The 11,049-nt window shown below is 43.3% G+C and overlaps 1 pseudogene; it reads left to right on the top strand.

Moving 5' to 3' along the window:
• The first annotated feature begins 1,932 nt into the window (after positions 1 to 1,932).
• The window catches only part of LOC107692223 (interferon-induced very large GTPase 1-like), a 35,922-nt pseudogene continuing 26,805 nt past the window's right edge, over positions 1,933 to 11,049 (top strand).

Consider the following 11,049-nt stretch of genomic DNA (forward strand, 5'->3'; position numbering starts at 1 on the left):
CTCGCATATGCGACTAAATCTTCACTCTGGCGACTAAATGATGTCTAATATTAGCCAATGGCTAATACATTCTCAGATTTTACTCACCAGTGTGTGAGTTGGAGGCTAAGTATAAGTTTAGCACAGATATATTTTCACTCGCCAAACACACTCGGTCCTGACAGAGCACTTCAGAGTTTCTCTCTCCGTCAAGCGATCTGTGCTGTTTTTCAGTCCATCTGAATGGATGTGCAATGCACCTGTATTTGACGTACCGTAAACTCTATTGTGAAGGCGCACGACTCGCCGTCGCTTTGTCTCATACACACACAGAGAGAGAGAGAGAATTAACATGCTATGCAATCCTATTCGCAATCCAAATATGGATTGCAAATCTTTGTTTTATTCTTTTGAGAGGTGATCTAAATATTTGCGGCTGTGAAACAGATGGAAAATTGATAGGCTTGTGCTGCAGTTCTATGGATGTTTTGCCGTCCAGGTCTTCGAGCCGGTCATGTGACTGAAAGCTATCAATAGAAGGTCCTTCACTTCAACCCTTCAGCAATAGTTAAGTTAACACAATACTAACTATGGCTGTCAAGAGATTAAAATTAAAATTAGATAAAATTTTTAATCTAATTAATTACACGATGTCCCAATTAATTAATCGAATGCTCATGTAATATTACTGAACTTGATCATATATATGCCCATATAGGGGCATTTTGCAACTGCATGCAATGTAAGATAACGTACAGATCTGGGTGCAGCGGGGCGCATTATACTTTAGTAAATTGCATCAAATTGACACATTAAATTGACAGCCCTAGTAATAACTCTTATCCTAGGCATACAATTGGCGGTCAAGCACATCCACCTGCATTCAGTATTTTGCTATAAAGTTGCTAGGGTGTTGGAAAACTGTTAACCTTTTGTTTTATTGTGGTTTGGCTGAAAATCTCAACACCAAGAAATGCAATTGTTAGAGGGTCGGCATTGTTTTGTAATGCACTGTGTATTCTAAGTAGTTAGTTTGTGCTGAATGCTGCTGAAAATTGTTGTAAAAATTTAAAATGAGGTCCATATTTCAGTCTGTTTTGACTCAGAGGTCGGCCAACTGCTGGAACAATCGGTTATCCGCAAAAATCCATGCCGATAGTTTTTCTCAAGTGTGCCGCACACGTCCTGAAAAGTGAAGCCAAAAAATTGATCGCCATCTGGTGGCTGGCTGCAGTATAGGTCATAAACCCCACCCTCTCCACGTAAACAAATGGGACTGAGCCAAACTTCTTATTGGCCCGAATATAAGACGACCCTCCCCCCCCCTTTTTCCAGATGTACCTTTTGGAAAAATGGGTGTATTATTGACATGTCAAAGTCTAGAGCAGGGCTGTCCAAACTCAGTCCTGGAGGGCCGGAAAAGTGTGAAGACTGAAGTGTTTATATCTTCAGTGTGATATAAAGGTACTGGAAACTGCGCTGTAGACGTTTGTGTTGAATTACAATCCGATAAAACATAGTTTAAAGGGATAGTTCACCCAAAAATGAACATTTTGTCAATTTAAGTTGTTCCAAACCTATATACATTTCTTCTGTTAAACACAAAATAAGATACTACTCTGTAGCCACTGACTTCCATTATATTTTTTCCCTACTATGGATGTCAATGGCTACCAGCAAATGTCTGGTTACCAAAATTCTTCAGAATATCGTCTTTTGTGTTCAGCAGAAGAAAGAAACGTATACAGGTTTCAATTTGAGGGTGAGCAGATGATGACAGAATTTTCATTTCTGGCTGAACTAGCCTTTTAAAAAATAATAATTTTACTGATATACTGAGATAATTTTACCGATTGCTTCAGTGAAAGCACGTGTTTTAGAGAGCACACCCACACAACACCACACAAGATGTGTGTTCTCATCTCCATCTGAACAAACTTCCACTTTCGATTTTGTTAAAAGCATGTAGGCTAATGGCGTCCAGTTCAGGTAAGAATCAAATCATTTTAAGTTCTGTTTGACTGCCTATGGAAAATTGAGAGTCTTTTGTCAGAAGACTTCGAAACTGCTATGGTATGGCAAATATGACCATAAATGTATATGCAGTTGCTGTATATGCAATACTATAAACAGGGCCGGCGCTAGCTCAACTGCCGCTCTAGGCAAAACACTGCCGTGCCGCCCTTACTTCACACACACACATAAACACGATCTTTAAGATGCGAAAGACTGGAGATTTTGTTTTTTGATACAACTCTATTAAAATAAAAGTAGACACGGGCATGTTTTCTGATTATTATATTTTTTCATAGCCTATAGCCTAAAAAAAATCAACCTACTAGCTGCACAGACCAACTGACCAGGCCCGTAACAAGAATTTTTCATGTTCAAAAATAAAATTAGTTCTTTGAATGACTAATTTGATGTTAAACTCCTCATATGAATGTCTGCATGACAAGTATAATTCAGTTTAGACAGTTTGCAAGAATGTTTAGTGTCCTTGGTATGAAAATGCTGCGAGATGCTGGCGGAGTGAACGAGGCTCGAGAGAGTTGTGAGTGAGGGCGCGTGCACAAGCTCTATTATTAAACGCTATTATAAGCGTTTTTTAACTGGTCTTTTCCACTTAATTTAACACTTTAGAAAGTTAATAAAGAAGGAAGTTGCAGTTTAGAGTCAGCGATATCTTTATCTTATCTTATTTGCAAAAAATTGGAAATAATTTCGGTTTATTTTTATTTATTTTCAGTTTTTTGTTTGTTTTAGTATCAATATCTGGCAACACTGCATCGCCGGCACTTAAACTGAAATCAATCTAAAAAGCCCATGGACAGGTTTTTGCTGACAGGATACGATGGTAAGGGAAACGCCAAAATTATCATGATATTATCGTCATAAACGTTATCAACGCTGTCAAAAACAGTAGCATTTAACACTAGTACACACAGATCTGCAGAACAAGAAGGTTACAGAAATGAAAGACGCAAAAACTAGCCATGAAGGAGTCTATGCTATGTCATTCAGTATAGTTAAATTTTCACAAATCATGCTATAAACTTTCATAAGAGCACTAGACAAAGTTATTGTAGTTATGTACTGTTGCAATAAACAACTATAAAATTATCCACCCTTAAATATAGTAAAGTATTAACAAATGTTGATGCAATAAATAGGGTATGATTGAAAAATAATCATCCCTCCAAAACAGAGAAAACATCTTTCATGTTTTTCATCTTTTCATGTCTCCTTTAAAGTGTTTATAGTGTAGCCTATATAATGAGTTGTATTTAGGGGTTATTATAACACACTTCTTTAACCCCAACACTGCTGTCTCGTTCTATTTATGACGTACTGACACAAAAGTTCAAATGATTTGCAACGGTCGCTTTTGTTGCGTCCAGTGTAAACAGAATTTAGATGTTGCGGCGCGGCGGTCCGGTGTAGACACGGTGTTAGAATAACCTGGGGTGCGTTTCCCAAAAGCATCGTTAGCCAACTATGGTCGCAAGTTCCGTCGTTACCAACATAGTTCAACGATTCGGTGTTCCACGAAAACATAGTTCAAACGAACATTCGCAAACTGCATCGCAAACTTGTGTCGTTGGAACAACAGCTCTTCACCTGTGGTTAGAGGCATAGGTCGTTGTTAGTTTGCTGTGTCGCAGAGTTTTAAATTCTATTTACCAACCCTGTATCTCTTATAAAATCAAAGAATACATTACTATTTATTTCACTTGCCCATTTTATTAAAACCTTAAAATTAAGATCCTGAATTCCATTTTTCCTTATTTCTACTATCATTTTTCTTCTTTCTTGTTCATACTTGCTACATTCAAGAAATACATGAGGTATTGTTTCTTCAACATGACATTGTTCACATAACCCATTTGGATGTCTCCCTATTATTTTAAGAGTGCTATTTAAATTTGAGTGCTCTAGCAATATTCTGTTAAAGATAACCTCTTCTTTCCTTGACTTACCTATACACTTTATATTATGACTTACTTTGTTTATTATGTAAAGGAATCTACCATTTTCCCCATTGTTCCAGTTAACTTGCCATTCTTTAATCACTTTACTCCATATTAAAACCTTAATCTCCTTAAACCTAACCTTAAACCTTAATCTTAATAATTAGGCAGAGAAAAGCATGCGTCTTGAGGTTGGTCCTCACTCCTCTGTGTCACCAGCAGACTGTCATCCAACCCCTCATCGGTCGTTTCAGACTCATCCTGAGGTCCACTTGGAGTATGGCTGCTGTATGCGTTCCAAGTGTGGAAAGGCTGCATATTCACCACATGATAGACACCAGCATCCTGTCTTGTGTCCAACTTTGCAAGTCTGTAGTTCACATCAGACAAAACTTGAGTGACACGGTATGGACCAGAGTACAGTGGTGCTAGTTTTGCTGTAAAATTGGCCAGAGCATCTGATTTAGGGTGGGTTTTGACTCTGACAAGGTCACCAATGGCATAAAAAACAGAGCGACGTCTTTCGTCATAGTGCTGTTTCCGTTTGTTGTGACTGGTTTCCAGGGCTGCCCTTGCATGGTCATGTGCCTCTTGCAGTGTCAATCTTAAACTCTCGGGATAAGGGATTTCAGGTTCCTCCATTCCATCCCAGACAGGCTGAGTCACCAAGTTCAATGAAGTGTCCAACTCCCTCCCATACAACATCATAGACAGGGTTTGACCCGTACTCTCATGAGGTGCTGTTCGTAGTGCAAAGCAAATTTGTGGGATATATCGGTCCCAGGTTGTATGTTTATCATCCACGTATGCTCGAATTGCTGTCTTGAGAGTCCGGTTCACCCTCTCTGTGGCATTCGTCTGTGGGTGATATGCCGTTGTGAGGCGATGTTCTGTTCCCAGGAGAGTGAGCACCCGTTCGAATAGGTCGCTCACGAAAGGGGAACCTCTGTCTGAAATTAGATAAGTGGGGGCCCCGTGACGGGAAAACACTTCACTTAGCAGTTTGTTTGCTGCCACTTGAGCAGTAGCTTCTCTCACCGCCACAATCTCAACCCACTTTGAAAAATAATCGACAAAAACCAAGATGTAAGCATTGCCACTGGGAGTACGTGGCAAAGGGCCAACGAAATCCACCCCAATGTACTCCCAAGGTTTTTGGGGCCGAATTGGGACCATTAGACCGGCAGGTTTTCTCTGACTTGGTTTTGTTAGTTGGCAAACAGTGCAAGAGGTTACATATTTCTTCACCTCAGATGCCATTTTAGGCCAGAAAAACCTGAGTTTCAGTCAGGCCAAGGTCTTGGTTATCCCTAGGTGACCTGCAGTTGGGTGATCATGGTAATATTATTAACATTTAAACACACAAGAAATTCGAACAAGCAAACAAATTACTACTTCAGATCCAATCTGTCAGTATGATACTCGTTAGTCCATTTCTTGTCTGACCACCCTGAGGTGATTCTAGGTGCCAGTCTAGGTCTGAGATTGTAGCGATGACCTTCAAGATCAACGTCAAAGTCAGGAAGATGTGTATGTCGTGAAGACGTGCTAATGTCAGTGTCAGCATTACGAGTACAACTACTCATGTCATGCTTGGTCACGTCATGTGCATTGTCAGTGAAATCATCACAATTAACATCAATCTCATTAGGCAGAGAAAAGCATGCATCTTGAGGTTGGTCCTCACTCCTCTGTGTCACCAGCAGACTGTCCTCCAACCCCTCATCGGTCGTTTCAGACTCATCCTGAGGTCCACTTGGTGTATGGCTGCTGCATGCGTTCCAAGTGTGGAAAGGCTGCATATTCACCACATGATAGACACCAGCATCCTGTCTTGTGTCCAACTTTGCAAGTCTGTAGTTCACATCAGACAAAACTTGAGTGACACGGTATGGACCAGAGTACAGTGGTGCCAGTTTTGCTGTAAAATTGGCCAGAGCATCTGATTTAGGGTGGGTTTTCACTCTGACAAGGTCACCAATGGCATAAAAAACAGAGCGACATCTTTTGTCATAGTGCTGCTTCCGTTTGTTGTTACTGGTTTCCAGGGCTGCCCTTGCATGGTCATGTGCCTCTTGCAGTGTCAATCTTAAGCTCTCGGGATAAGGGATTTCAGGTTCCTCCATTCCATCCCAGACAGGCTGAGTCACCAGGTTCAATGAAGTGTCCAACTCCCTCACATACAACATTATAGACGGGGTTTGACCCCTACTCTCATGAGGTGCTGTTCGTAGTGCAAAGCAAATTTGTGGAATATATCGGTCCCAGGTTGTATGTTTATCATCCACGTATACTCGAATTGCTGTCTTGAGAGTCCGGTTCACCCTCTCTGTGGCATTCGTCTGTGGGTGATATGACGTTGTGAGGCGATGTTCTGTTCCCAGGAGAGTGAGCACCCGTTCGAATAGGTCGCTCACGAAAGGGGAACCTCTGTCTGAAATTAGATAAGTGGGGGCCCCGTGACGGGAAAACACTTCACTTAGCAGTTTGTTTGCTGCCACTTGAGCAGTAGCTTCTCTCACCGCCACAATCTCAACCCACTTTGAAAAATAATTGACAAAAACCAAGATGTAAGCATTGCCACAGGGAGTACGTGGCAATGGGCCAACGAAATCCACCCCAACGTACTCCCAAGGTTTTTGGGGCCGAATTGGGACCATTAGACCGGCAGGGTTTCTCTGACTTGGTTTTGTTAGTTGGCAAACTGTGCAAGAGGTTACATATTTCTTCACCTCAGATGCCATTTTAGGCCAGAAAACCTGAGTTTCAGTCGGGCCAAGGTCTTGGTTATCCCTAGGTGACCTGCAGTTGGGTGATCATGGTAATACCTCAACAAGGTACCTTTGAGAGACGTATGAGCATACAGCTTTAAACATTTCAAAGGGTGGATGCCACAAGCAGGTTTGGGATCATTAAAGTACAACAGGCCATCATGAATGGAATATTGAGAGCAATCATCCCCGTCGCTACCCTGTTGGAGCTCTGCCTCCATTTTACGGAGGAGATCACCTGAGATTGGATCTTCAAGTTGTAATTGTCTGACATAAGATCGATCCGTAAGAGTTACTGAAGATAGCGTACAGAGATCCAGACCACCAATCACAGCATAGTCAGGAAGGAGGTCCATTGGTGGCACATCATCTGTTAGAGGATTCCTCGACAGCGCATCAGGCACTTTGTTTCGAGATCCAGGCTTGTGGACAACATTGAAATCGAAGTCCTGAAGGCGGAGAGCCCAATGAGCAAGGCGGCCAGTGGGGTTGGGATGGGTCATCAACCACTTGAGCCCACTGTGGTCAGTGAAGATTGTGACATGGAGACCCTCAATGTAAGGCCTAAAGTGCTCAAGGGCCCAAATGATGGCCAGACACTCATTCTCGGGTGTGGAATAAGGTTTCTCAGATTTATGCAGGGCCCGACTAGCATACGCCACAGCAACCTCTCTGCCATGCAGATCTCTCTGCATCAGCGCAGCTCCTAGTCCCGCGTCACAGGCATCGGCATGAACAAAAAAAGGTAGAGAGAAGTCAGGAAAACTTAGCACAGGTGCTGAAGTTAATTTTTGTTTCAGCAGGTCCATGGCATCTTGGCAGGCACTGTCCCATACAAAAGGAGCATCATTTTTAGTGAGCGCGAACAATGGTTCAGCGTGGCGGGCGTAGTCCTGTATGAACCGACAGTAATAGACTGATAGGCCCAAAAACTGCCTCACTTGCTTCACATTGACAGGAGTTTTAAAGTCCATAACAGCTTTCACTTTGTCCTGGTCCGGCAGGACGCCACGTGGACAGAAACGGTACCCCAAGAAGGTGAGCTCTCTGCGACAAAACTGGCATTTGACCAGTTTAATGGTCAACCCGGCAGACTTGAGCCGTGAAAGGACTTCCCTGAGGTCATCGAGTTGTTGCTTGAAAGTGGGTGAAGCCACAACAATGTCGTCCAAGTAGACTGCACAGCACCTATAAATGAGACAAGCCAGGACACTATTCATTAGTCTTTGAAAGGTCGCTGGTGTATTGCACAAACCAAATAGAAGCACACAGAACTGAAATAGCCAAAAATAAACAGACAAAAGCAGTTTTAGGTTTTGATTATTTTTCCATGGAGACCTGCCAGTATCCCTGAGCAAGGTCGATTGTAGTCAAAAATTTCCCTCTGGAAAGGAAGTCAAGGGACTCATCGACTCTTGGTAATGGGTAAGAGTCCTTCACGGTAAGCTGATTCAACCCACGATAGTCCACACAAAATCGTGGTTCACCACAAGGTTTCTGAACAATCACAACGGGGGCGGCCCAAGGGCCTGTTGCCGGTTCAATGATGCCGTCGTTCAACATTTTTCCTATTTGATCCTCAATCAAACGCTTTTTAGCTGGGGCGGTTCGATAAGGGGGAAGGTGGATTGGCTTGGCATTCCCCGTGTCTATGGAGTGCTCAGTTAGTGATGTGCGACTCAGGTGACCGTCGAAGAGGTCAGAAAAACCTTCAATTAGCCCTGACAGCTGTTCCTCCTCAACATTACTCAGACATGCTTCCTCAATCTTTTCTCGAAGTGCGGATGATGGGACTTCCATAAATAACAAACTGCTTTCCAACTCCTGCACTTCCTTGCCTTCCATCTCTTCTATTAATAAAGGATCGTTGCCTATGACAACAGTTCTGGATGGGATGTGTATGGTGATTGAGGCACGCAACATGAAGTCCATCCCCAAGACCAAGGTTGAGGGTAAACGTGGAACAATGGCAAACCGGTGATAAAAACCCTGTCCCATGAAGCTAAAAGCCAACCATGTCAGCCCTAAGAGTTGGCATGCCCCACCATCTGCTAGTTGGATTGGGGGAGCAGACCATGGTTTAATGTTAACCTAAGGTCGATTGTAGTCAAAAATTTCCCTCTGGAAAGGAAGTCAAGGGACTCATCGACTCTTGGTAATGGGTAAGAGTCCTTCACGGTAAGCTGATTCAACCCACGATAGTCCACACAAAATCGTGGTTCACCACAAGGTTTCTGAACAATCACAACGGGGGCGGCCCAAGGGCCTGTTGCCGGTTCAATGATGCCGTCATTCAACATTTTTCCTATTTGATCCTCAATCATATGCTTTTTAGCTGGGGAGGTTCGATAAGGGGGAAGGTGGATTGGCTTGGCATTCCCCGTGTCTATGGAGTGCTCAGTTAGTGATGTGCGACCCAGGTGACCATCAAAGAGGTCAGAAAAACTTTAAAGTAGCTCTGACAACTGTTCCTTCTCAGCATTACTCAGACATGCTTCCTCAACCTTTTCTCGAAGTGCGGAAGATAGGACTTCCATAAATAACAAACTGCTTTCCAACTCCTGCACTTCCTTGCCTTCCATCTCTTCTATTAATAAAGGATCGTTGCCTATGACAACAGTTCTGGACGGGATGTGAATGGTGATGGAGGCACGCAACATGAAGTCCATCCCCAAGACCAAGGTTGAGGGTAAACGTGGAACAATGGCAAACCGGTGATAAAAACGCTGTCCCATGAAGCCAAAAGCCAACCATGTCAGCCCTAAGGGTTGGCATGCCCCACCATCTGCTAGTTGGATTGGGGGAGCAGACCATGGTTTAATGTTAACCTTCAGTTTGGCTTGATTCTGAACAATGTCCACTTGCACTGCAGAAAGCGATGCGCCCGTGTCAAGTGTAGCATCTAACACCTGGCCATGCAGGTTAATCTTAACTCTAAATGGAGTGTTCCAAAAGGAAGGTGATGTGGGATCTTCCACATGACAAAGGACAGGTTGTTCTGGAACAGCAGCATTAGTCGGTTGAGGCGAAATTATCTTCTGGAGGGAGGATTGCCTCTGCGAATCATCCTCCCCCCTTTGGAGTTTCCCTTGAGTCTTACAAATGAATTTCCTTCCCCTGCATTGCTACCTTCGGGGTTGTTCATATCCCTTGCATCAAGAGCAGGTTCCGAATGTGCATTAGGGGACTCACTTTGTTGTGAGCACATTCCAGAAGGTGAGTTACAATCTGGACATGTACGAGAAGTGAAACCAGGGCGTGAGCACTTGTAACAGTAGGTTTCTTTGCCAAATTTAGTTTTACTCTGCATTGAAGGCACTGAACATTTACTTGGTCCCAGGACCACATGGAGCTCGTGAGCCCTCAGCAGAAGATCCATGCCTGAGGAAACATAAGTTCCATAGAGAGCAACTCTATACTTTTCAAGAGCATGTTTACAAATAAGGTCGATTTGTTCTTGCTCTGGCGGAGGAGTTTTCAGTTTTCTGAATTCACTTAGCATGTGAGCCACAAAGGTAGGAAGGGGTTCTTCAGGGCTTTGCATACGGTCCAAGATACCTCTAATTATTTGTTCCTGGCTGTCGGAAGGAAGAAAGACTTTCCTGAAGAAATCACAGAACTGGGCCCATGTAACGACATGTGTGTCAAGGACAGAGAACAATTTCTTTGGCTCTTTTGCCAAAAACCGTGGCAGCTCAAGAAGAATTTGAGCATCAGTTAAATCAAGGGAGGTTCTGTAAACATTGACCGATTGTAGCCAATCCTCAGGGCTAACGTGTCCGTCTCCCGCAAACACAGGTGGTTCAAGCCTTGACTGGTACAGTACAGATGCAAGGATTCTGCTAGTATTACTCACATCAGAAGAATTGGGATGTGGTGAGAAAGTCACATTTCTATGGGAAACATTAGTGGTCGTACCTTGTAATGGCACTTGGCCTAGAGGAATACGACTGTGTGGTGTACAGCTGGCCATAGGAGGTAGCTGCGCATGTGGCGCTGCAGGGGTGTCGACATCAGGAGGACCAAAACGTCTTAATATACTCTGCTGCAACTGGAGAGAATCGTTGAGGCACTGTTGCAACACAGATACTTCAGCTTGTAGGAGTTCCACTAGAGTCTCCAGGCTCACTCGCTGTGGTAACTTTTGTCTCTGTCTGGGGGCAGAATCTGGTAATGTGTAGGTCAAGTCAGTGTTAAGGTCTGGGTGAGAAACCATCACAGTAAATGTGCATTTACTTAAACAGCAATATAGCAATTGTAAAAATTCTAAATGTAACCCAGAAAAATACAACCTGCTATTAAAATGCACACACCATCAATAAAATCTT

Source organism: Sinocyclocheilus anshuiensis, unplaced genomic scaffold, assembly GCF_001515605.1.
Source record: "Sinocyclocheilus anshuiensis isolate Anshui unplaced genomic scaffold, SAMN03320099.WGS_v1.1 scaffold859, whole genome shotgun sequence".
NCBI classification, from domain to species: Eukaryota; Metazoa; Chordata; class Actinopteri; order Cypriniformes; family Cyprinidae; genus Sinocyclocheilus; species Sinocyclocheilus anshuiensis.